The 27,919-nt window shown below is 46.0% G+C and overlaps 1 protein-coding gene and 1 long non-coding RNA gene across 12 annotated transcripts in view; one reads left to right on the forward strand and one right to left on the reverse strand.

Annotated features, from left to right (window-relative positions):
- The window catches only part of KCNT1 (potassium sodium-activated channel subfamily T member 1), a 202,742-nt gene that overhangs the window by 134,585 nt on the left and 40,238 nt on the right, over positions 1–27,919 (reverse strand). The window lies entirely within an intron of this gene.
- LOC310669367 overlaps positions 1–27,919 on the forward strand; it is a 235,446-nt gene that overhangs the window by 86,678 nt on the left and 120,849 nt on the right. The gene's annotated exons all lie outside the window — the stretch shown is intronic.

The following is a 27,919-nucleotide window of genomic DNA, read 5'->3' on the forward strand; positions in this document are numbered from 1 at the left end:
CTGGTGAACTGGGTTCGGGTCTCCGCTCCTCCACATGCAGCTGCTGGGTGACCTTGGGCTAGTCAACTTCTCTGAAGTCTCTCAGCCCCACTCACCTCACAGAGTGTTTGTTGTGGGGGAGGAAGGGAAAGGAGAATGTTAGCTGCTTTGAGACTCCTTTGGGTAGTGATAAAGCGGGATATCAAATCCAAACTCCTCCTCCTCCTCCTCCTCCTCCTCCTCCTCCTCTTCTTCTTCTTCTTCTTTTCCTGCATGGAAACTCTTCACAAAGGAGCAGCAACCTGCACCCAAAGGATTGAACACTCTCTGCCCTGTGTTGTGGTGTGTGCATTGTGTTGGTGCCATGTGCCAGGTGGGAGAAAGAAGAAGCCAGTTGGGACACCACGCTCAAAGGCATTCACCACCAACCCTTACAATCTTCCAGGAAAGCTGCAACCATCAATATGGTCTCAACTCTCTTTTTGGAGATTCACCTTCTTCCTACCCAAACACCTGCATCTCCTTTCTCCCTGACCCCAACCCCCTGACAATCCTGCTTCACTTTGATCCACCTGACCCAAGTTGTGGGGATCTAGGGTTGCCTCAGCCCAACTCAAGTAACACTCAGACCCCCCCCTCCAAATCAGTTCAGTTCATTCAGGCCTCCACCAAATCTGGTGCATAGCCCTAAAAATTATCATCTCCTTAAACCTAGAGCTGGCACAGATGTTACTGCAGGGCCTAACCCTCCTGATAGTCACTGTTCACACATGTGGTCTACTTGCATAACTACTACAGTGGAAGAGAAAGCTCATCCAAGAGGAGTGGGAGGAACATGTGGCCCTCCAGATGTTGTAGAACACCCCCCAACTCCCACCAGTCCTTCCAGCATAGCCAATACTCATCTGGAGGGCCACTGGTTCCCCATTCCCAGGCACAGAAGAGCATATATACCTGGGCTAGCTTTAGAAGCTGCCATCATTAGGCTCCTGTTGAGATCTATGTCCCGGTTGGGGGTTCTATGTACCTTCCAAGGGAGAAGAAGGTAACCCCCGCACACTACATTGTGAAGATGCAAGCAGTGAAGGGGGAAATCATCAGATGTTTTGTGTTCAACAAGAGAAGACTTCAAGAGCGCTATTGTGCCCATGGGTGCAGCGTTGGTGACCCCTTCACTAAATATATCTATGAGACAGAAAAGCAGGTGCTGATATCCTCAGGTTGTTGACTTCTCCTCACCTGCCACTCCTTTGGCTTCTAGCAGTTTTGAGGACCAGTAGCTCGCTTTCCAGATGAAGAGAGTGCTGATGTTATCAGGATGTCAAATGCTGACCACAACACACAATTCTGCCTAGAGTACAGCTTCAGATGAAGATGCCATTTCCATTGTCACATAAGGAGGCTTGAGGTATATATGAGTCACAAACAATCGCGGTTAATGCATTAGGAATGGCATCCCAGGGAAATGATGTTGTTATTTTTAGCTGGCAGCAGACACATCAGCCTCCACTGAGTCAAAAGACTGTGTGCACACTAAATTTTTGAAGCGCATACAAAGCACATTCTTAACCTCACAGAGTTATGGGCACTTTCCTTCATAAGTTTATTGTTCTAGCCGAAGGCTATGACAAACCAGTAGCAATAGCATCGATAAAACAATGCAGAATGTACATCCATAATATAAGCCATGATGTAAGAGAGAGAAGTTATAAGAGACGCCAACAAATTCAAATCTGAATCACCACAACCATTACAGTGATTTTATCTAACTCCTTTCTCTTGATATTTTTTTTTGGCAGCCTGTGCATAGATGGCTATTCTGTGAGTTAGGAAGCTATTACTGTCACTCAAAAGAACCCAAACTATTTCTGCTGGAGTATGCCTGATTGCTTGTGCAAGCAAATGTTTTAGAAAGGAATCTCTTGGGTCTCTAGATAGGGGGCAGGCTAACAGAAAATGAATGATGTCTTCCACTGAAGTTGGCCACAAATGCAAAGTCTGCCTGCGTATGGGACCTTGTTGTAGTGGCGATCCAAGACTGCAGTGTACATCACTTGGAAACAGAGCTCAATGAAGGCATTTCTTAGGGAAACTGGTGAGAGTTTGATCAGATTATCTGAGATGCTCTGTTCTCAAAAATGGAAACCAAAGATTGTTGAGGCTTGCTGGGAATTGTAACTGTGATGGGTAAACTGCAGTCCCAGAATCCCTGAGAGAAATAAGGTGCTTCCAATGTGTTTTAAAGTGTATGGCACAAGCCACGTCACAGTGCAGGGACTGGTGATTCACCTACCAAAGGCTCTTTCTCTCAGCAAAACAGGATGGGCAATTACATGAGCATAGCTGTGGGGGAGGCATGGAGGGGCAGCTGCCCCCCATAAAATAAATCAATACAAAATACTTAACTAACTGCCTGAGGTTCTGCCCCACCCCAACATAAAGGCTGCTGCCCCCTAACACAAATGCTGGTGACACCCATGGGCATTTAATATTCTGTTTACATGGTGATTTGGCAGAGTAGACTGTCTGCCCATCTGGTCTGAGGGCTTCATGCCTGTCTTCTGTACAACATTCTGATTAAATTACACCATGAAGAGTGGATCTGACATTGGCAGCTGGCACAATGCCACTACTGTTTTCTGTGGGAGCATCTGCCCACAAGAAGACAACTACAGAAAATTCCAATACCTCTGTGAGCAGCTGACTTGACCCACAGTGCTGGATCTAGTCTGCTTTTACGCATTCTTATACCTGGGGGCTTTTCAAAGTGTGAAAGAATAAGGAGAGCCTCCCGCCACCGTTAAGTTTTTGCACAAGTTGCTCCTCTTCTCAGCATCCCCAAGAAGATGAAGCAAAGCAAGTCACAAGTCGGTGACTCATGGAGAGACACAACAAACAACTTCTCAATGGGTGAGTGATTTGGTGATTTTGTCAGGAGGCAGCTGGATCCGCAGCCAGCTCCCCATGTGGTGACCTATTGAAGTGCAGACTTCTCAATACAGTGGTGCCTCGGGTTACATACGCTTCAGGTTACAGACGCTTCAGGTTACAGACTCCGCTAACCCAGAAATAGTGCTTCAGGTTAAGAACTTTGCTTCAGGATAAGAACAGAAATCAGGCTCCGGCGGTGCAGCAGCAGCAGCAGGAGGCCCCTTTAGCTAAAGTGGTGCTTCAGGTTAAGAACCCACCTCCAGAACGAATTAAGTTCTTAACCCAAGGTACCACTGTACCTTCAGGCCCTGGACTGGTCCAACCCACCAAAGTTGACTATTGGATTCTTCTCAACAGGAAGGCTATAAGAGGACTTCTGGTTCCTGCTGAGCTTTGCTTGAACAATTAAGGTGTTCTGAGCTGCACCATATTACTGCAGCCATGGTTCCAGTCTGAGGTCCAGTTCACTGCACTTCTACATGTTTTTGTTTTTTAAAGTCCTCACAAAAATGCATCAGCATTTGATCTTACTTTGCTTTTCACCTTATGTACCCAGTTTTTTCAAACAACGAAATGAATCTCCATCTGTTATTTTTCTTTAACACATGCATTATTGTGCCCACTTTTTGCTAAAATATGTGTTCTTGTCCACATTCTTGGCTGAAGAGCTGCTTACCAAGATTCAGAGAAATGCAAATTTCAAAAGACAGTTGGCAAATTAGATACATTTGCATTAAAATGTGAACTGAACAAAATTTCTTCCCCATCCCTTAATTTATTCAAAAACGTTTCATTTTCGTCTTATAGGCAGGAGTTCATATCTCTTACTTTCCCCAGCATTCTGCCCTTATGAGGTATGTTCTCACAGTAGCCAACAAGACATCCATAAGAAGCCCACAAGCAGGAACTGAGAAGCACTCTCTTCACTTGCGATTCCTGGCCACCAGCATAGCAACCCTCACTGGCGCCTGGGATGGAGAGATAGGACATAAGCCTATTCATGCAGGGCACATGCGAGGGACAGTGGCTCCAGCACCCTGAAGCCACCATGCCACCCACCAGCCAAGCGCTGGATGTCACACCATGTCATCCTCCAGCCCCTGTGATACCCTATGCCCCCACCAACCCCTGACCTCCTATGCTACTGCTGCTGGCAACTGGCATTCAGAGGCCCATCCAAGTCAGTGACCATCACTGCCTTGTGTAGGAGTGAATTCCACAGTTTAACTCTGCACTGTATTAATAAGTACTTCGTCTTTCCTGAATCTTCCAGCATCAGCCTCAAGTTCCATTACTATGGGAGAAGGAGAAAAACGTCTCCCTATTTCTTTCTTTGTGCTGGATATGAGGAACCTTTGGCCCTCCAGATGTTGGTCCCATCAGCCTAGAGCAAACATGGCCAACAGCCAGAGATACAGTGGTACCTCTGGTTATGTACTTAATTCGTTCCGGAGGTCCGTTCTTAACCTGAAACTGTTCTTAACCTGAAGCAGTGGCGTAGCGTGGGGGGTGCAGGGGGGGCCCGCCGCACCGGGCGCAACATCTGGGGGGTAGGGTTAGGGGTGCAAATCCACGGGTTAGGGGGCGCAAATTACTTGCCTTGCCCCGGGTGCTGACAACCCACGCTACGCCACTGACCTGAAGCACCACTTTAGCTAATGGGGCCTCCTGCTGCCGCCGGAGCACGATTTCTGTTCTCACCCTGAAGCAAAGTTCTTAACCTGAGGTACTATTTCTGGGTTAGCGGAGTGTGTAACCTGAAGTGTGTGTAACCTGAAGTGTATGTAACCCAAAGTACCACTGTAGTGGGAGTTGTAGTTAACCAGTCTGGAGGGCCAAAGGTTGCTCTGCCCCATGCGTAATTTCATACACCTTTAGCATGCCCCTCCTTACTTACCTTTTTTCTAGGTAAAAGTAAAAAGAAAGAGATTGTAGTGGGAACAGTGGAAATGGGGGCCAAATAGAAGTGAGTCAGCAGGAGGGTGTAATCAGAACTAAAGAGGGGCATAAGCTATTCAGTGGCACACAGCAAACCCATCTCCTTCTGAAAGCAAGGCTGCACCACCATGGAATAAAGACTTTTTAAGCAAACCTATTTCCCCAAACCAGCTGGGACTTCTGGCACTGAAAAAAATATACTTCATGTTCCCAGGAGTCTTCATTTCTTTCCTCCAGGAACAGACATAACCACTTTTGGCTCAGAAAAATAAAATTAAGACACTTGAACAAACCCCATTCAATGCCAGTTACTGACTGTTCGATGAAGCAAGCAGTGTTCCAAACATTACAGCCTGTTCCGGAGTGAAGGGCTCTGCTTAAGGATGAGCAACTGTCCATTTGCATACATAGCTGAATGGCTTTCCGGTCATCCAGCCAAAAGCTTCTTTCCTTCTTCACAATAATGAATTTGCACTCAGCTGCTCTTTGCAAGCAACCGTCAAAAGGCCAAGCAGAGAGAGTACCTTACTAAACAAAGCCCCTCCTGTGATATTATTTTCACAGATGGCATTTAATACCTAGGTTTAATACCTAGCAGTGGGAAGTTACTCAATCAGCAAGGAAGCCAAGACCCAAGTTTGGGGCAAGCACTCTTTGGTAAGAGAACTCCAGCAGACATTTATTTTAACATCAACAAAACATGCAGCAAAGAAAAACATGGAAATATAGCGAGGCCTTGGCCCAGCACTCATCTCCTGGCATTGAAGGAACCAACACTTGCAGAGAGGAGCACCGGACTGAGCCACACTGGGGGGGCCGGAGTGGGGACACCTACTTCACTCACCCCAATTGTGCCGTCTGTGGCCTGGGCTGCTCCCTGCACAGGTGGACAGGCTGTGCAGTGCATAGTTGCTACATCCCAAACCCTCCAGTGCCCCTATTTTCCAGAGATGTCACTGATTTAGATGAGAAGGGGACGACAGAGGACGAGATGGTTGGATGGTGTTCTTGAAGCTACAAACTTGAGTGGCTACAAACTTGAGTCTGACCAAACTGCGGGAGGCAGTGGAAGACAGGAGTGCCCCGCGTGCTCTGGTCCATGGGGCCACAAAGAGTCAGACACGACTAAACGACTAAACAACAACAATTGTCAATATACAAGCTATGTACAAGGAAATTAACTGAGCCTCCCTCCCACCCCCCACAAACACTCAATCTCATTATACTCTGTGTGCTTGGCGCACAACACACCAACCCCGAAAGTCAGTTGCACTGTATTATTTTCCATTCAGCAGCCTAACAGCCCACAGATAGAAACTCTTTTTTAGCCTGTTGGATGCAGGTGGCGCTGTGGGTTAAACCACAAAGCCTAGGACTTGCCGATCAAAAGGTTGGCGGTTCAAATCCCCTTGACGCGGCGGAAAGGTAAATGGCATTTCTGTGTGCTGCTCTGGTTTGCCAGAAGTGGCTTAGTCATTCTGGCCACATGACCCAGAAGCTGCATGCCAGCTCCCTCAGCCAATAAAGCGAGATGAGCACCGCAACCCCAGAGTCAGTCACGACTGGACCTAATGGTCTGGGGTCCCTTTACTTATGACTGATTATACTGCCTGATGGTAGAAGATTAAAGAGTTGCTGGCTGGGGTGTGAATCGTCCCTGAGAATTTTTCTCACTTTCCTAAGGAATCGATCCCTTGCGATGTCATCTAGCAGGCTCAGGGGACAGCCCATGGTATCATGTGCTGTGTTCACCACCCTCTGTAAAGACTTTCTGTCCATGGCTGTCAAGCCAACATTCCACACTATGATTCAGTATGAGAGGACACTTTCTATTGTGGGCCGGTAGAAGGAGGTCATCAGTTGTTGCTTAACATTGTTCTTTCACAAGACCCTGAGGAAATGGAGTCTCTGTTGGGCCTTCCTAACCACCTGAGTTATATTGTTTTTCCAAGTGAGGTCTTCACTAAGGTAAACTCCCAGGAATTTAAAGGAAGAGACTGTCTCCACACAATCCCCCGATATAAAACGGGGCTGGTGTGGTGTATAAATAGTAAAATTTTCATTATGGAATGGGACACCCCAGTTTTCATCAGAGAAATGTTGTAGCGTATGGCATCCTTCTTGCGCTGCCTTCACCAGATCCCAGCCTTGTAAGGCTGCAGGGAGGAGGGTCATGGGGTCGTGACAGTCATGCACCCTTCGACCCAAGCCTAGTGTGAGGCTGGGATCAAGGGGTGCATGGCTGCCGTGTCCCCACACTGCCCCCCCTAGCAGCCTTGCAAGGCTTAAATCTGGGGAAAGCAGCACAAGAAGGCTGCCACAGCCATGCCGCTCAGGGCTGGTGCTGCTCACTCCAGCGGTGGTAGGGACTGGGTGGACATGATGGGCTCTATTTGTCCTCCACCCCTTGCCCATTCCCCACCACACACACACCACCATCACCACTACCCCAGGTGGCATGGAGACACGCTCCACCACGGCATCCAAGTGCTCAGTAAAGCAACAGAGCAGACCATAAAGACATGAGATAAGGATCAAAGACACATCTATTGCTGCATCCTGCACTCACAGTGGCCAGCAGGATGCCTCTGGGTGAATTGCAAACAGGACCCTACGTGTATTTTAATCAATTGTTTTTATACCTGGGGTTAGCCGCCCTGAACCCAGTCTTGGCTAGGGAGGGCAGGGTATAAGTAAATTATTATTATTATTATTATTATTATTATTATTATTATTATTATTCCCAGCAACCGGCACTCGGAGGCAGACTGCCTCTGACTGTGGAGCTAGAACATAAGAAGAGCCAGCTGGATCAGGCCATAGACCCCTGTAGTTCAACATCCTGATCTCACAGCTGCCTCTAGGTAGAGTTTGGATTTGATATCCCACTTTATCACTACCCGAAGGAGTCTCAAAGCGGCTAACATTCTCCTTTCCCTTCCTCCCGCCCAACAAACACTCTGTGAGGTGAGTGGGGCTGAGAGACTTCAGAGAAGTGTGACTAGCCCAAGGTCACCCAGCAGCTGCATGTGGAAGAGCGGAGACGCGAACCCGGTTCACCAGATTACGAGACTACCGCTCTTAACCACTACACTATGATGTTAATGTTCTGTCTCTCTCTGGTAGCACAGGGACAACACTGTGTGCGACAGTAGCTCTCCCCAGGAATTGTGATTCCCAGCAATTGGTATTTCAAGGCTCACTGCCGCCTTCCTTCCTATTTTCAGAGCACCCCAATTTGCTGCCTGTGGCAGAAGAGGCACTTCATTGTTTATGCCAACAATGCTGCCACCAGTAAATTGGGGTCAGATACCGGTGGGCAAAAAAGAAAAGAAAAAAGGATAGTTTAGCAGGCCAGATTATGCCCGTGGACTTGCATATCATCGCCCCAGGACCAGAGGAAGGTCACAGCCTGTTAGGGGATATGGTCCTGGCTCTCGGGCACAAGCTTGTTATCTTCCAAAATTCAGTTATAGCCGTGACATATGCCCAAGAGGAAGACATCTGTGAAAATCAACGGCTTTCCCTTTCCCTTCAAGATGAGTTGCTAAGGGGCTCCTTAATCTCTAGAGGGCGCCATCGGAGTAGGAAACCACAGAAACCAGACAGGGATTGTATAGCAAAAGCTGCCACCTTATGGGGAAAGGTGATCGTTAATAGAAGGCTGAGGTGACTGGATGTCAGCTAGCATAGAAGGATAGGCACAGACATATAAGACAAGAGGCAGGGTTTGGGGGCTTTTTACAGCCAGGAAACAGGGGTGGGAGACAACATCATATTCATGTAACAGTGGGTGGGGTGAAGGGCTACAACGTTTGGTTGACTTCTCTTCATATTTATTGATTTAAAAGCATTTTGCTAGACTAAGGCTGCAATCCTTGCCCCACTTAACTGGGAGTAAGAACATAAGAAGAGCCAATGGCCCATCTAGCGCAGCCAGTGGCATAGCGTGGGTTGTCAGCACCCGGGGCAAGGCAAGTAATTTGCGCCCCCTAACCCGTTGATTTGCGCCCCCTAACCCTAACCCCCAGATGTTGCGCCCGGTGCGGCCCGCCCCCCCTGCACGCCCCACACTACGCCACTGAGCGCAGCATCCTGTTTTCACAGTTGCTGAGCTTTTTAAAAAACAAAAACACCAAAAATTGACTTGCCTAAGATCCAGGACAAAGTGCCACCTTTGGGAAATCCTTCCCTCCCCCCAGATGTCAATTCCACCTTTGAAACCCCAGTTATGTCCAGGGGAATTCAGACGAATGGCAGCCCTACCAACCAGATACCTGTCGTGAAACCAGGGAACAGCATATGATCACAAGATTCCTTTCCTGTGGTTTCCAGCAACTGGTATTCAGAAGCATTGAGATGGAGCATAGCTATCATGGATAGTAAAGGGACTGCTGACCATTAAGTCCAGTCACGGACAACTCTGGGGTTGCGGCGCTCATCTCGCTTTATTGGCCGAGGGAGCTGGCGTACAGCTTCCGGGTCATGTGGCCAGCATGACTAAGCCGCTTCTGGCGAACCAGAGCAGCGCATGGAAACACCGTTTACCTCCCCCCCCCCCCGGAGTGGTACCTATTTATCTACTTGCACTTTGACGTGCTTTTGAACTGCTAGGTTGGCAGGAGCAGGGACCGAGCAATGGGAGCTCACCCCGCCGTGGGGATTCGAACCGCTGACCTTCTGATTAGCAAGCCCTAAGCTCTGTGGTTTAGACCATGGCGCCACCCGTGTCCCGTCATGGATAGTATCCCCACTGAATTCAAGCGGAATTGTTTCACTTGAGCCATTTTTGAATCAAGCTGGTTAACTGAAATGTCACTTCTTCCCAATTTTTGGCCCTATGGGTTCAAACTCACAAATTACACTGTTGATTTAAAAATCACATTTCTTATATTCCCCAAGTAAAGGTCAGCATTGGGGGGAAAGGGGTGAGTGAGGATCAGCATCAGGATGGGGGGAAGGAGCCTATATATTAAAAAACACCCTGAACAAATTACAATGGGGGGAGGGACACCCCTCTTTCTAATTTGGCTCAGGCACCAAAATATCTAGGGCTGGCTCTGTGTACGCCAACCCTTATGTACCACCTCCTGTTTTTGTGGTGTTCCCTTCCCTTTAGAGCAGCCTTTCTCAACCTGTGGGTCCCCAGATGTTGTTGAACTACAACTCCCATCACCCCTAGCTAGCAAGGCCGGAGCTCAGGGACGATGGGAGTTGTAGTCCAACAACATCTGAGGACCCACTGGTTGAGAACTGCTGCTTTAGAGCTTCTTTCTACACCTCTGGTTTGTTTTTTTTTTACTTGTGCAAATCTTGGGGTTCCCCTACACCTCATGATGGCCTGCCGGCCTGCTTGCTCCTTAAGTGGCCCAGTACCATTCTTTGCCTCTCTGCAAAAAGGAAAAAGGAGAATCACCCAACTGCCAGTCTAATGTGGTGGTGGTGGGGGAATTGTAGGAAACCTTCAGCAACTTCCATCTGAAACTCACATCCGTTCCCTTGGCAAGAGAGCCCATTTGGCTCTGCAGCCGCCAGGAACACCCTCAGCCGAGCAGAACAAACCCAGCTAGGCTAATCAAGGACGAGTGGCATTTTTTGCAAAAAAAATATAATTATACTCCATTCAGCTGCAGGGAAGTGGGCATCTGTCTCAGAGATGGCGGCTGCTGTCAGTTTCAATTTGAGCATTTTACATGGGCACAGCAATGGCCGGAGGACACTGAACTCCCTCTGACTCCCCAGCTGTGATTGCACAACCACCACCCCTGCCAAGTCAAGCAACACCACCAGAGCCGGCCCACCCATGAGGCAAGGTGAGGCGACCACCTTGGGAGACAGAATCTACAAAAGCAGCAGATCTGGCCTCTAAGGCATGAATCATCTGCAACTCCTGCCGCTGCTGGCTGCACACTCCTTGGATGCCAGATCTGCTGCTTCCTTTGGAAGCGTGTCTGCTATGCTGTCTCTACGGTGGCCTCTTGGTAAATAGGAGGTGGACACTGGAACGTGCCCAGAGGAGGGCAACCAAAATGGTCAAAGGCCTGGAAACGATGCCTTATGAGGAACGGCTAAGGGAGCTGGAGAAGAGGAGGTTAAGGGGTGATATGATAAAAAGGTAAAGGTACCCCTGCCCGTACGGGCTAGTCTTGACAGACTCTAGGGTTGTGCGCCCATCTCACTCAAAGAGGCCAAGGGCCAGCGCTGTCCGAAGACACTTCCGGATTACGTGGCCAGCGTGACATCGCTGCTCTGGCAAGCCAGAGCCGCACACGGAAACGCTGTTTACCTTCCCGCTAGTAAGCGGTCCCTATTTATCTACTTGCACCCGGGGGTGCTTTCGAACTGCTAGGTTGGCAGGCGCTGGGACCGAACAGCGGGAGCGCACCCCGCCGCGGGGATTCGAACCACCGACCTTTTGATCGGCAAGCCCTAGGCGCTGAGGCTTTAACCCACAGCGCCACCCGTGTCCCATGTTCAAATATATAAAAGGATGTCACATAGAGGAGGGAGAAAGGTTGTTTTCTGCTGCTCCAGAGAAGCGGACACGGAGCAATGGATCCAAACTACAAGAAAGAAGATTCCACCTAAACATTAGGAAGAACTTCCTGACAGTAAGAGCTGTTCGACAGTGGAATTTGCTGCCAAGGAGTGTGGCGGAGTCTCCTTCTTTGGAGGTCTTTAAGCAGAGGCTTGACAACCATATGTCAGGAGTGCTCTGATGGTGTTTCCTGCTTGGCAGGGGGTTGCACTCGATGGCCCTTGTGGTCTCTTCCAACTCTATGATTCTATGATTCTAGGTACTGCTGGTCTTTTTCCATCTCTAGGGAGGAAATTGTGGGGGCTGCACTCTGGGATATCTTGGGCTCTCCCAACCTACTCTCCTGCAACAGCTTTTGATTCCCACTTTAATCAAGTATGGTTGCTTTTAGGCCCCCTCCGCTTGTTCCTGATGTAATAATAATAATAATAATTATAATTATTTATACCCCGCCCTCCCCAGCCAAGACTGGGCTCAGGGCAGCTAACACCAGGTATAAAAACAATTGATTGAAATACAACTTTAAAAAACAAGATTAAAATACAACATTAAAATGCAGCCTCATTTCAGTAGAAACTCAAATAAAAAAAATTGGGGGGGGGGTGAAAATGTCAAGTCTTGTGGCGTTTGCCTCCTAGGTGGGTCATAAGGAAAGGGTTAAATGAGTGTGATGTGATTGGCCAGTGGGAACCCGAGGGGAGGAGTAAAAGTTAGAGTTGGAGGTGTGTGGAAGTTTAGTTGAGAGTTGGGAGTTGGAGAAGGAAGAGGGAGGATAAGTCTGTGGGTTGGTCGAGTTGTGTGGTGAGAGAGTGAGAGGAACTGTTAGGTGGATTCAGATAGATAGTTGGGATAATCAGTTTGAAGTTGTTAGTTGTTCATGTCTATAAAATAAACTTTATTATTTGTTAATGTTAACAACTGTCTGGACTCCGTGTGTACCCGAGAGAAATGGGTTGGTGGCAGCGAAGAAAGCAAACACAGTGGTGGCACAGGGTCAATAGACCGACAAACGTCCGGGGGCCCTGTGTGATCGCCATAAGTCTTCACCAATGCTAACTATCCAGACTGGTCCTATGTGGGCCAGAAAAAAGCCAGGGAAGTCCCCAAATAGGAGCTCCATCACAGAAGGAGGGGGGGGGATAGATCTTCACTCACCCCTTCTTCCCTGGCCAGGGGGCATGCCATTTTGTGGTTCAACTCAGGTGCCAAAATTTATCTTGCTAACCTTGACCAATGCACTGCAGGGAGTTGGGAGCCTTCTTCAGACCAAGAGTCACATTCCGGGGCCACAGGCCTGTGTTGGGCAGGGCCAGTTGCAAAACTGGGCAAAGCCCTCTGGTGTCACATTTTAATAATGCATTATTGACTTTTTTTAAAAAAAGTCATATGGCTATATGATTTTCAGTACCCCCTTTAAACTCATTTTTAGCATTAAAAAACCACGAGTGTAGATGAGTCCTCTGTCACCCAACAGCATGTCTCCATCTTCTCCATGCAGAGGAGCTACTACTTGCATGTTCTTCTTCTTGCTTCGAACATGGACAAAACCCTTTTAAAAAATATTTTTAACCTCTTGCACAAGCCTGAGCTCATTTTGAGCTTTGGCTCCAGGTAACAATACGCACATTCCTCAAGATCTTTTGGGGATTAAGCATAATAGCTGGCAAATGTAGAAAATGCAGTTGAGATGTGCACATTTCACAAGGCCTGTTGGGAATTCATATCCCTTGATCAGGAAATGTGCACAATTCCCTCTTCATAGATTATGTGCACATTCTCCAGAGGTGTGGTGAATGTGCACAATGGCTGGTTTTTGTGTACATTAACCACCCCGCGTGCATTACCACTAACACACATAAAACTAATAAAGGAGCAGAATCATTTATGGAGGAGGGTGGAGACACACACTGATAAAACAGATTATCCACTGTATTATTAGTGTCTGTATACACACACACACACACACACACACACACGTGAGGGGGGAGGGCATATATAAATACTGTGCCAACTGAAAAATGAAATGCTACAATTCTGAGGACAATACAAACTTCGTAGGAAGGAGAACCAACTGAATTCACAGCATGATAAACAACTGGAAAGCATGAGAGAGGAAAAACCTATCCATGTTCTTGTTTCAGTGAGATTCCTGCTGCATTAGACAAAGGCCGTTTCCTAGACTCTGTAAAAAAAAACACCAAAAAACACCCACCACTCCATATTCTTGGAATAAATGGACCCTGCTGTTCACCAGAAAACAACATCAGTGCAAACCTTAAGTGATGAAAACAGCACCTCACTCCTCCAAAATTAATACAATTATATGAGCAATCACTAGTGCCATTCAGAAGCCGTCAATTTAATAAATTTTAAAAGTCTCTCTTCCCACCTAATCGCAGGCAGACTCCCATTCTTAGCCTTGACGGGGAGCTCATCAGCTCCTACACAAATATGAAGGGGGAGGGAGGGAGAGGAGGAGGAGGAAATCAACTCAAAATGGGCCAACTTGCTATTTTATTATTTTATTTTTTAAAAAAGAGGGAGAAGGAGAAGAGAAGCGAAGCATTTTCTCTGAAACCAACTAAGAACCTGGAGGTATGCCTATCTGTTGACCAAATAAGTAAGCAACGGTTAAATATATATAACCTTTACACCAGAAATAATAATGATGGTGATAAGATAGAGAGAAAACACACACACATAACATTTTTTCTGGCTATAAAGCTATAGGAAACTGCCTTAGGATGCATCTACATAATACATTTTAAAGCACATAACACTACTTTAAACAAGAATCCTCGGAGCTGTAGTTTGTTTAGGGTGCTGAGGGATGTTAGGAAACCCCAATTCCCCTCTCAGAGATGCAATTCCTAGAGTTTCCAGGGAAGAGGAATTGATTTCTAAGCCACCCTGAAAACTATTGATCTGTGAAAGGAGTCTTGCAACACAACTCAGCCCCATTAAAAAAACTACAGTTCCCACTATACTTGGGTGGAAGCCATGACTGTCTAAAGTGGTGTGATGCTACTTTAAATATATAGTGCAGATAGGGCCTTGGTTCAATACTGGCAACTGAGGTCCCAGGTTGAATGCCCATCATCTCCAGGTAGGTAATGTTCCCTTCCTGAAGCCCTATTATGCCAGTCAGAGCAGTCAATACTGAGCTGTTGTTGTTTAGTCGTTTAGTTGTGTCCGACTCTTCATGACCCCATGGACCAGAGCACGCCAGGCACTCCTGTCTTCTACTGCCTCCCGCAGTTTGGTCAAACTCATGCTGGTAGCTTCAAGAACACTGTCCAACCATCTCGTCCTCTGTTGTCCCCTTCTCCTTGTGCCCTCCATCTTTCCCAACATCAGGGTCTTTTCCAGGGAGTCTTCTCTTCTCATGAGGTGGCCAAAGTCTTGGAGCCTCAGCTTCAGGATCTGTCCTTCCAGTGAGCACTCAGGGCTGATTTCCTTAAGAATGGAGAGGTTTGTTCTTCTTGCAGTCCATGGGACTCTCAAGAGTCCTGAGCTAGATGGGACCAATTATGGACTCAGCGAAAGACAACTCCCTGTGTTGCAGCATCTACATGAACTGGCAGCAGCTGTCTGGGATTTCAGACAGGAAAATACCCAGCCTTTCATGGAGATAATGGGGATTGAACCTGAGACCTTCTGCATGTGAAGCAGCTGCTCTGCCATTGAACTACTGCCCATCCCTAAAGGTCCCCTTCCGAAACCTTTCTGTGGGTGAGAATTAGCACACAAAACCCAGCAATTAGATATGTGGGAAGAATAAACAAAGAGAGAGAGAGAGCTCTATATTTCTGCACCCAGCATGAAGACATGGAAATGACTCACGGTATTCTGTTTAAGAAAGGAAAGAAAGAAGGAACCCCTCGTCTGATTTATTTTTTGTTTTATTTTAGTTTTAAGCATCTTAATGGGTTCTATATTTACTTGGGGTGGAGCTGCAATTGCCACTTATCAGGGCTGTCTTCCAAGGCACTTTCAAATGGCAAAAGAACACAAGAACAGCTCTTTTCAGGCATCTGGTGAACAAACAGGGGGGTGGAATCAGGATTGCACTTGATGTCGTTGCTGCTGACCTATTCACCTTCACCCAAAGCTGCAATCCTAAATACACTGAAAATAGGGAGTAAGCAGCTTTGAACCACATGCAGTTTCCTCCAATGCAAGCCTGCATAGGATTGCACTTTGTAATTTCTGAATTAAACTGATGCACACTAAAGCCTATTCTCCAAGATGATAGGAACATAGGACCTGGGACCTTCTGCATGCAAAGTAGATGGTGTGTGTGTGTGTGTGTGTGTGTGTGTGTGTGTGCCTATCAGCATCTACAGCAGTGTACTGGTGGTCTTTGTTCATATCTTTTGGAAGAATGCTTGGAGGATGAAGCCAAGGACCACAAATGTGATCCCACTCCTGATCTCACACACTATTATGCTAAAAGGGGCTAATATGCTCCTTCAGCACAAAGGTATAGATTACAGGTAGGTCAAAATGGAAAACCGAGAGAAATAGAAAGTTTCTGGGAACTGTGGAGGGGAAGGAAGGAGAGTCCCCAACCTGCTGAGAGAGTCTCCTCTGCTATTGAACAGCTCTTACTGTCAAAAAGTTCTTCCTGATGTTTAGTAGGCATCTCCTTTCTTGTAACTTGAAGACACTGGTTTGAGTTTTAACCTCTGTGTCATGAGAGAGTGGCTCCCTCTTCTCAGAGCAGCTTCTTCCTCACCCACCATTGATATGCAGACCCAAATTAGTTTGCTTCAAGGGAATTCAGCCCTCTGTGGGATGATGACTTAGAAGGGGAGGCATTGGCTGCCCAAACCTACCTTACAGGTTTGTTGTGGAGATAAAATGAAGAGGAGGAGGAGAACCATATATGTCACTGTGAGCGCCTTGGAAGAAAGGGAGTATGTCAATGTAATAATAATAATAATAATAATAATAATAATAATAATAATAATTAACACAGGGAGTGGGAAAATCACATATGTCATCCTGAGCTCCTTAGAAGAAGAGGAGATTACAATGTCATTTTTAAATAATACAATTCCCCCCCCCCCGCTGAATCTGGAGCATGGATAATGTGAGAAAAGAAATAATATGTCACATTTTTCTTTCACCTAGAAATATAAATGGGGATGAAGTTTTTTTGGCTTTATTTAAAAGTTTGCTTTCATAATAAAATAAATCCTCAAGGCATTTGGTTATGCAATGTCAGCAGAATCCTTCCTTCAAAATAATGGCTGCTAAATCTGTTCGACAGAAGTTGCTTCCCTTTCGTCTATGAAAACTCCTCTCTCTCTCTCTCTCTCCAACCCTTGTGCTAAAGATAAATCCTTTGTTGATTATTAGATGTTAGGAGCAAACATTTAATCAGAAGGGCATCCATTATCTCTGCCGCTATAAGTTGACCCTTGTGGTTTCCAGCTCCAGCTTCCTGGAGAATGGGGCAGATATTTAACCCAAGGCAAAGGCAATGTTCCCTCTTAGACCACTTTTCCAAGAGCAGTGTATTCATAAGCCACATCACAGGTTCTTACGCACAAAGTGGAAGGATGTAATTTATTTGGTCAATAAAACGAGTCTGACCAGACCATTGAGGGCTTTAAAAAAACCAAAAAAAACTTCACATTTTGCACTGAAAACAAGCACATACCTACGTAGACTTAAATAAGTAAAACAAATCAGGCAGAATCTGGGGAAAACAGACCACAGATACCAAAGTACTATCATGGGGTTTGCTAAGAGGTTTTAGTGGACAGGAGTATCACAGTCGCCTGGTTTGCACATAGCACTAAACTATGGTTTATAAAACATGGTTTATGTTGCTCGCCCAAGGCAGGCCCAGACGTTTAACTATGGTTTACCAACCAACCACACTCATGGTTTGTGGTTAGTTAGCCTTGCTGTTAACCAGAACTTAGTGTTGCACGTGAATCCAAATGTTGAGCTGTATTCAGTGTTAGTTCTGCTCAGAGTAAGCCCACTGAAAAGAGTGGACATGACTAACATAGACACATTGATTTCAATGTTCTGCTTGGTAGAACTTATGTAGCCTAAACTTTGGAAAAAGAATCCCAAGAGTGTTCTGAATAACTCAAGGCTGTTCTTCCATACCATGTGGATTTACTCTTAGAAGCATCAGTTGCACTTTAGAATGAGAAACTTCAATCTTCTCTCATTGCACTGACATCAGTATAAAAACAGGTCTTCATTTCTTCTACACTCATCTGTCTTCTATACAAGAAATGAGTCAAACTTTCCTGACATTCAAATTACTCTGAATCAGCCAGACTTTAATGAAGCTGTTTCATGTCAATTTTTGATTTCCAGATAGGAAAAATTTAAGGGAAGCTCCAATGCAAGCAAATGTTTGACTTTGGGGTCTGTCCTGCTCTTACCTTGTTAAAGACAGGCTCTTGCCATATAATCCTGCCCACTACCCACTGCATTCAACACTGGAGGCTATGATAGGCAACCCATCACTATGCACAATGGGCTGGGGAATGAGATGGGGCTTTCTTCCAATGTCCTACTCAGGTTGTGCAATCCCCTCCTTCAGGGGAGCTTCAGTTCTGCAAGATGGTCACATTTAGCCACTGGGATGCTGGACCAGATAGGTCTTTGGTCTGATCAAGTGCAGCTCTTCTGGTGTTCTCAAGCAGGGTGCGGGGAATATTTTTCAGACTGAGAGCTGCCCATTCACAACTGGGCAACCTTCCAGAGGCAAGGAAACAGTGGTCAGTGCACCCAGGGGCAAGAAAGGTTGGGCAATGAATGTAAATAATTGCCTTTATATGGGAGGGTGGATGCTTTTGAATTATGGTGCTGGAGGAGACTCTTGAGAGTCCCATGGGCTACAAGAAGATCAAACCTATCCATTCTTAAAGAAATCAGCCCTGAGTGCTCACTGGAAGGACAGATCGTGAAGCTGAGGCTCCAATACTTTGGCCACCTCATGAGAAGAGAAGACTCTCTGGAAAAGACCCTGATGTTGGGAAAGATGGAGGGCAGAAGGAGAAGGGGACGACAGAGGACGAGATGGTTGGACAGTGTTCTCGAAGCTACCAGCATGAGTTTGACCAAACTGCGGGAGGCAGTGGAAGACAGGAGTGCCTGGCGTGCTCTGGTCCATGGGGTCACGAAGAGGCAGACACGACTAAATGACTATACAACAACAAATTCTAGATATGCTCACACACATCCCTCTCTATCCTCCATCCAGGAAAGCAAGAGGAATGATAAGAGTTCCAAGGATGCATCCCAGCCAAGCAAAAACACTTGAAGGTTCAAAGCAGGGCTGGTGAGGGTGTGGCCTGGGAGAGGGGTTGTGGCCTTGGTAAAGTCCCAAGGGCTGTGCTGTACCACTGAGCATGCTTTAGATTTTGCATTATCTCTTTGTCTCCAGTAGGCCAAATTATCACTTCTCCCAATTGTTTCCCCAGACTTTCCAGACAGTGTCAAGCAAACAAGGCTACTCTCCTTTCTCTCGTCCCTTCCACACACACATAGAGGTTTGACACAGGTCTCTACCTAACATTTTCTTCAAGAGCCATCAGGAAGCTCCCCCAGCTGTCACCCCTGCTCAGCAAGCCAATACAAATGGTTCTGATTATTCTAGGAGCTAATCACCACCATCTTGTCTTCTTCAAGTAAGCTTTTCTCTGTGGGCCTTTGGAGTTAACTGCACTTCCATTTCAAGTAATCAGGGCATGTTCTCATACCAGGAGAACATTCAGCCGAAATGGTGGGGGGGGGAGGGAATGTCGCTGATTTCCCCCTTCCTCTTGATTGGGTTTTTAAAAATCTGAGCGGATATTTAGAGTCATTGTATATAACTTGATCAGGCCACAGCTGGAAATTTAGAAGTGCACTCTCAGCCTTCTACATGCTCCCAGAAAAGGGGGGAAAATCAACCTCAGTTCTGCAAGATGGCCACAAATGGAGGTTTTCTTCATATTAAAAAGTGGTTAAAACCGTTTTTAAAATCAGGTTCTATCCAAAAGATTTAGGGGTGGGTGACCTTTCACAGGGTTATCTGATCTTGCAACTTTACTGCCCCTTTTATCATATCATTGAACCTCAATGGGATGTATCAATGGGATGTATCCCATTGAGGATTACACAAAAGAGGAATTAGAGAAATTCATGGAGAAGGCTATCAATGGCGTTACCAGCTTACCATGATGCCTACACTCTGGCTCCACAGCCAGAGGCAGTAATGTTTCTGAATACCAGTTGCTCGAAACCGCAGGAGGGGAGAGTGCTGTTGTGCTCAGGTCGTGCTTTTGGGCTTCCCACGGGCATCTGCTTGCCCACCGCGAGTACAGGATGCTGGACTAGAGGGACCATTGCCCTGATCCATCAGGCTCTTCTCCAATAATAGTCCAACTCAAAACGAAACCATTGACATCGATGATCTGAACCATCTCATATCTATTTACTGCAATAGGTTTACTTTGGGTATCGCCCACTGCTTCCTATTACTTGGTGCCATGCAAAATATCTCGGGTTCACAGAATTGTAGAGTTGGAAGGGACAACAAGGGTCATCAAGTCCAACCTCCTGGAATGCAGGAATCTTTTGCCCAACATGGGGCTAAAACCCAAGGCCCTGAGATACTCTAGCTCCAGTGTGTGTGTGTGTGTGTGTGTGTGTGTGTGTGTGTGTGTGTGTAGATGCAGATGGTGCTGTGGGTTAAACCACAAAGCCTAGGACTTGCCAATCAGAAGGTCGGCGGTTTGAATCCCCACAACAGGGTGAGCTCCCGTTGCTCGGTCCCTGCTCCTGCCAACCTAGCAGTTCAAAAGCACGTCAAAGTGCAAGTAGATAAATAGGTATTGCTCCAGCGGAAAGGTAAACAGCATTTCCGTGCGCTGCTCTGGTTCACCAGAAGTGGCTTAGTCATGCTGGCCACATGACCCGGAAGCTGAACGCCGGCTCCCTCGGCTAATAAAGCGAGATTAGCGCCATAACCCCAGAGTCGGCCACGACTGGCCCTAATGGTCAGGGGTCCCTTTACCATATATATATGATATATACACACACACACACACACAAATCATGATGAGAGGATGGGAAAGACCTCTTGGAGAGCTCTTGCCAATCAGTGCTCACAACACTAGGCTAGACTGGCAAGCAGCCTGACTTGAGAAAAGGCACATTCCTATGTTCCAGTGTCTTGCCAAGTAAATTATGAGTATAGCTATCTGGAGAGCTGTGGATAGATTTTGGCTGGTTAAGCTGATGGCTATTCATGGGCTTATAAAAAAGCGAGCTAGAATCAGGGGTAGGCAGCCAGTGACCTTCCAGATGTCGCTGGACTCCAGTTCCCATCAACCCAGCCAGCATGGCTAATGGCCAGGGGTGACAGGGGCTATAGTCCGTCAACATCTGGAAATGTCACAGGCTCACTAGCCTGGGCTAGATGGTCCTTAATGGCTTGGAATATCTCTCCAAAGTTTGTAATGGAATACTTATCAGTGTATTGGGGGTGGGCACAGACAGAAAGACAGTGAAGGAGGGGTGTTTGAAGTCTGAATGTGGGCAGAGACTATGGGAGAGAGCTGTGAAGCATCTTTAAGGTTGAGTGGCTCTCTTCTGGAATCTAAGCAGAGCCTTGCACATCAGGCTAATGTAACACCAGTGCACTGATTCCAGCAGTTATCATCCAGACACTTCCAGAAAGACAACATTTGAAGCTTGAAGACAGCAATCTTCCTCTTGTCATTTGTAACCAGCAACTTGTATTTGGAGGTACACTGCCCTTAATATCGATGTTCTACTAAGGGATTCAGGGTGTGGGGATCTAACCTGGTGCATGATTGGCTATTGTGCTCCTTGCTCTCAAACTCTCACTGTGCTCCAAAGTGTTCTTGGTATATATTTGCAAAATAAAGTAAATGTAACAAAGGCACCATAAGCTTGGAGGGCTTTCTGGTCCAAAGGAAACCAATGGCGCAATCCTATGTCTAACAAGGATTACTTAAATATGTTCAGGATCTCAGCCTTGATCCTTTACCATTGCCCTTATTTTCCCCAACATGCAAAGTATTGCAGGGCATTCATCATATAATTAAAATGACCTCAGAGCATGAAGAGATTCCCTCTTTTCCCTAATGAATGAGTAACTGCAGCCTGACCTCACGCTTAGAATAAAGAAGCTGAGTTTCCTATCAGGAAAATGGCAAGTCTCAAAAGCATTTAAGTGAAGGAAAATAAAGTACTACATTCCATAGCCACTGCACCCTTTAAAAAAAAAGTCCATAAAAATACACCACACTAGACACCTCCACAAAATTAAGAAGGGAGGAAGAGGGGTGGGAAGAGAAGGCAAATAAAAACCCAAAATCTTACAATTCAATTCAACTGGACTTACTCCCTGATCATTATATACTCAGAAATAGCAACCATGATGTTCTCCAGATGTTGCTAGACTAGGATTTGCCCATCAGCCCTGGCCAGCATGGCCAGTGGTCAGGGCTGATAGGAGATGTAAGCATCTGGAGGTACCACATTGACCACCCCAGTAGATAGGACTCTGGTCCTGTAGAATTGTAGAGTTGGAAGGGACCCCCAGAAGAAGAGTCCACCACCTTTGGAGGTGGTCCACTCCAGTGCTTTTCTTCTCGGGGTATGCAAGTGTACTCAGTACCAGTACTTTTTCCCCCGGTGTTAAAGGTGTGGCACTTACTGCAACAACTTCATGGTGAGAACCAGCACCTTTTCCTTTTCCCTTTTTTTTAAAAAAAAAGCACTGGTCCATTCCACTGCTAAACAGCAATTACTGCCAGAAAATATTTCCTAAGGTTTAGTCAGAAACTTTCTTATCTGAATCCATTGGTTCAGATCCTAGACTCTGGAGCAGCAGAAAATAAGCTTTGCTCCGTCTTCTGTGTGTGACAACCCTTCAGATAGTTGAATATGGGTATCATATCACCTATCCATCTTCTCCAGGCTAAACATAACCAATTCATTCAACCATTCCTCATACGTCTTGGTTTCCAGACCCTTGATTGTCTTGGTCAACTTCCTCCACACACATTCCAGCTTGTTGATATCCTTCTTAAACCATACTGCCCTGATTTGGGCACAGTTCTCCAGGTGTGATCTGACCAAGGCAGAATCCAGCAGTGCAATACATGTTTACATGGTTGTTGGTCCCCCTGAATTCAGTGGGGTTTACTGCTAGGTGAATAGATAAAGGGCTGCAAGCTTAGTATATCTAAATCTATCCCAAGTGAAGAGGAGGAGATGCATATCATACAAAATGTTTAATATATGTTCCACAAGTACATTTCCACAAACCCATACAAGTATCTCCCAGCTGGCACTAGAAAGAGTGGGCCTGCATTTTCTCCATCTCTTGGCATAGGTCCAGTGGCGACTTGGCTTTATTGCATTTTCCCTTTGCCTCTTCTCTCCACCTCAGAAGAGAAACTTGTAGGTGATCATCGGAGTCACATCCATGTAACTGCTAGATTTTATATTTTCAGCAGGGGGCTGGGGACCACCATTAGTGCTATTTCTTGTCCTGGAAGTCTTTAGTTCATCCTGACATCATTTTTACCGCCTAGCAGAAGCTCGTCTAATAAAACAACAGCAAAAAGCTTTGTGAGGCACCTCAAATATTAACAATAAATAGCACTCATATCATACTATTCAGAAGTTGTCAACAACTTTCCCACAATGTTCTCACTACTCACCTGATGACTGCAGCATACCTTATTATTGCAAGGTATTGGAAGACTCTAAATGTAGACCTGTTTGAGACCTGGATCTCACAGCTAAATACAAATGGACAAAGTGACAGCCCAGGTCCAAGAGAGTTGAACAGACAAGAAAAACACTACTCTTCAATGAACCTGGCATAGTTTTATGATATATGCAACATCAAAAGGCCTCCAGTGATACATGGCAACTTGTGGAGTTAGGTATTTGTTTAAAAACAGAAATAACCTAAATGAAATCAAACAGGAATTTAGTGCTTCTGCTGGGCATAGGTTTGTTGACTGTTGAATGCTCTTTGTATAAATAAGCAAAAACAATGGGAAAAATCTACTTTTAAGATTACAGTGGTACCTCAGGTTACATACGCTTTAGGCTACATGGACTTCAGGTTACAGACTCCGCTAACTCAGAAATAGTGCTTCAGGTTAAGAACTTTGCTTCAGGTTGAGAACAGAAATTGTGCTCCGGCGGCACGGCAGCAGCAGGAGGCCCCATTAGCTAAAGTGGTGCTTCAGGTTAAGAACAGTTTCAGGTTAAGTACGGACCTCCGGAATGAATTAAGTACTTAACCCGAGGTACCACTGTAACGTGTTTATTATGGGCAGAAGCTTTTCTTGGTCTTCTAAACAGGGATGAAGAACCTCCAGCCTGCTGGTCAATCTTGGCCCTCAAGGCTATCCGCCCTGCCCCCTGCAAAAAAAGAACCACATGTCCATCTGTCAATCAGTTGGCATTACTGGGTGACATCAGCTGATGAGCAAGGTGGTGCAGTTCAATTCTGCTGGATGATGCTATGCCAGCAAGTATACTGTGGGGAATGTGCTGGCAAAGCAGACCCCTCCCCCACCCCACCATTTTATTTATTAAAAATGCCCTGATGTCATCACGACATCAGGTGAGTGACAATGTACATTTGTCAAAGTCAGCCCATGGGTGGGGTCGGGGAGATAAAGATCTGAGCCACTAGGCCAAACATACTTCCCACCATTTGTCAAGAAAGCCTACCCCATAAGAGGCATGAAGGCATGCAGGCTATAAATCAGTCTTTTAATGTATGTAGGAGGTGCACACCCAATGTGTTTCTTGGGCTCATGATTCCAGTTCAAAAATGGACCAATGGTGCAGTTAGGCAATTTAGATGGCAGTATGCATTACTTCAAAATTTGTTACTCCTCATTCTATTAACCAGAGTCCTGGTCTTCTGTCCCCAGAGCCATATTCTGAAGGTATCAACTTGCCACTTCCCTATTGCAAGAATTGTGTGTGTGTGCGTGATTTGCATAGGAGAAACAGCAGACAGGTGTGTGAGCTTCACCCTTCATTGTCCCCCCCCCCCATCAACTCCTATTCAACCACATCTCCCTACCCACAGCTCAATGTGGCAAGAAGGAATCTGAGAATGTAGTAACTGAGATGCAGATAGATGGAGGGAAATGGCCAGCAGGGGGAGGGTTAAGCATGCCGTCTGGCTCTGCAAATTCTCCCCTTTGCTGCTTTGAAAGGGATAACAAGTTCATTTCATAAGTTTATTGTTCTAGCCAGAGGCCATGACAAACATGTATTAAGCAATAGTACCAATAACATAATACAAAACATGCATAATATAACAATCTGCAAATACTTTGCCAACTTCCTGGGCATTAAAACATTTTCCCTTTGTGCATCTCTTACAACTCAAATTCTAGTATTATTTCGCCTTTTTAAAATCCAATTTGCCAACATCCATTATGTAAGAAAGAGAAGTTGCCACAGACACCAACAAACTCAAATCCAGTTCGATTTCAGATTAAACCTCTGAATCATCAAAACAATTTATAGTTATTATAGCTGAATCCTTTTTCCAGATGTGTGTGTGTGTGTGTGTGTGTGTGTGTGTTCAGCCAGTGCATAGAGGGCCACCTATGTGTTATGAAGATACTATTTTCACTTAAAAGAAACCAAACCATTTGTGCCAGAGTGTGCCTGATTGCTTGTGCTTTGTTTCAGAAAGGAATCTCTTGGGTCTCTAGATAAGGGGCAGGCTAACAGATAGAGTGAGGTCTTCCACCTGAGGTTGACCACAAATACAAAGTCTGTCTGCATATGGGACCTTGCTGAAGCAGCTATCCAAGACTACAGTGGGCGTCACTTGGAAACAGAGCTCAATAAAGGCATTTCTTACGGAAACTGGTGAGATAACTAGCTCTACAATGCTCTGCTTTGAAAGGGAGAAGAAGCAGTCCAAATTTTCCCTGAACACTCAGTCTGAGCCCCCTGTAGCAAAAATTAGTTGCTTCTTGGAGATCCACAGAACACTTCTTTGCAAGATAAATATTATCTTTGTGGGGAAATAATGTGCCATATTGCAGAACAGACCCCCATTAGCAATAGATTGCATGTCTAATGGTTATGACAACCACACATTTCACCAGAGGGCAATCACTCTGTTATTGCTGTTTGTTTTAACTGACACTTTCTCTGAAACTCATTTGCAGCTAAGCAACTGTAAGCTCACAGCTTGGTTATAACTTTGTAGGAACCTTAATAAATCATGGCAAATTGGGCAGGTGGGAGGGGAGAGGAAGGAAGTTTAAAATCAACAGCGATCCATATCTAAAACTCCACAAACCATTTTCAAATAAAATAAGGAACGTTTATCACAAACACACCCTCTCCCTCTTCAAAGGTTTATTTACATTCACTCAGACTGAGTATCATCAACCATGCAAGTCTTTTCCTATTTACACATGGCCAAGCATGCATGTCTTAAATGAATATGAACCACATTTGTCTTAAGCACAAGGGAAATTTCAGACACATGCAGCTCTCCAGTTCGAAATCCAAGACCATAGACACAAGGGAAATTTCAGAAATTTGCAGTTCTCAAAATACAAATCCATTACCCTAGACACAAAGGTAATTTCAGGTAGGTGCAGTTCTCCAAAGCAATAATCATCCATGACTCCCAAAGTCACCATCTTACAAAAATGCCCATCACCACAAGAGCCAACCCCTCTCCCACCCCTGAGAGCTGTTGCTATACCATTGATTCATCCTTGCCTCTAGACTGCAATAGCAGCTACCAGACATTAAAAAATTGCCTTGGGACTTGTCCCTGCCACTACACCAGCTCTCTGAAGGAACTTACAACCCAATGGGATGTTTGACTGGGTGTAGAGAGAGCTTTGCAGTGTCCAGAGCAAGAAAACAGATGACAGGCAGCAAAAGGAGCATCAAAGGTTTGGGCAACAAAGCAGACAACTTGGACAAAGTCTCAGGGATGCACCAATCCAACTAACATAGAAAGACCACAGCTCAACAGTAGAGCAGCTCCTTTGCACACAAAAGGTCTCTGACTCAATCCCCTGCTTGAAACTCTGGGGAGCCACTGTGTACAGAAGACTGAGCAAGGAGGACCAATGGTCTGACACAGTATAATGCAGTTTCCCATGTCCCTTTCCTACAGGAAAATAAGGGTGGGTGGTTGTTTTTTGGAGAGCCCTTTCAGCAAGGTAGCAAAGGGAATAAGATACAGTGGAAGCAAAAGGAAGAGTGGTTTGGTGAGGAAAGCATTGGCATCCCATTTAGCAAGCATGGAAGGCTTTTGGAGAATGGGACACAGTGGGAAGAACCACCCATTCAAATGTAGCCAATGTCAGTTCTACTCAGAGAAGGCCCATTGAAATTAATAGATGTGCCTAGGTGATGCCCATTAACTTCATTGGGTCTACTCTGAGTAGAACTTAGCTAGATATGCTCCTTTGTAATCCACCTTTGAGTCTGCTTGCAGTTGATCCCAGGAAGGTGCCTTGTACCAATTCTGCCAAGTCTAGCAGAGTCTTTCCAGGGTTTCAGGGACACTCCCAGTCCTACCTGAAGGTGCTAAGGATTTGACCTGAACCTTATGCATACATGGTGGATGTTCTTCTAAGGAGCTACAGCGCTTCTCCAAAACGTAAGATGCTGTCTTATACTGAGTCAGACCATTGCTTCATGTAGTTCAGTACTGTCTTGTACTGACTTGACAGCTCCTCTCCAGAGTTTCAGCCAGGGAAAATTCTCAACGCTACCTGGAGCTTTCTAAACACAAAGCAGACTATTCACCACTGAGCTCTGGCCCTTCCCTCAATGTGGGATATATAATCCAAAAGAAGAACTGGCACCCCAAAACACAAAAGTGAGCATTTTTACATTTCAGTTTAACCGGGCACTCCTATGCATGTTTCGTCAGAAGTTCCACTAAGTTCAAGGGGGCTTACTTTACACGATCAGTAATGTCTATATTAGCAGGAATGTAATTCAGATTAGAAATTAATCTCTCTTGGGATCTTACCTTCAAAGCAAAAAAAAATACAAACTAGAAAAGGCAAACACGCTCCTGCGAACAAATGGCATGCAAGACTCCCAAACGTGTCTTAAGTATGTGCGAAAGCCCTCAAGGGAGAACGGAGGGGCTCTTAAATCTTTAAAGGGAGCAGTTCCGGCGGGCGCGTTTACAGCACACTGGATAGAGGAAGGAAGGAAGAAACGGGAGGGTCAGCCAGAAGGCATCCGATCCCCACCGCCACCATGCGAACAACGACGACTGAGGAAGGTTTGGGCAGAGCGGCTTCCACAGGATCAGCACCATGGAGAGAGCTCACTCAGGGCATGCAATAGTAACAGGAGTCCGGAGCCGCTCAGAGTTCAACCAGCGAAACGGCTGCGCGTAAAAGCGGAACGCAGCGATAAGCACCTTGGAGAGCACCCCAGGCGCCCTCTTACCAGCTGCCGCTATTTTGGCGCCTTTTGACCCAGCAACCTCCAACCAAA

This window comes from Podarcis tiliguerta, assembly GCF_965153285.1.
Source record: "Podarcis tiliguerta genome assembly, chromosome: Z".
NCBI classification, from domain to species: Eukaryota; Metazoa; Chordata; class Lepidosauria; order Squamata; family Lacertidae; genus Podarcis; species Podarcis tiliguerta.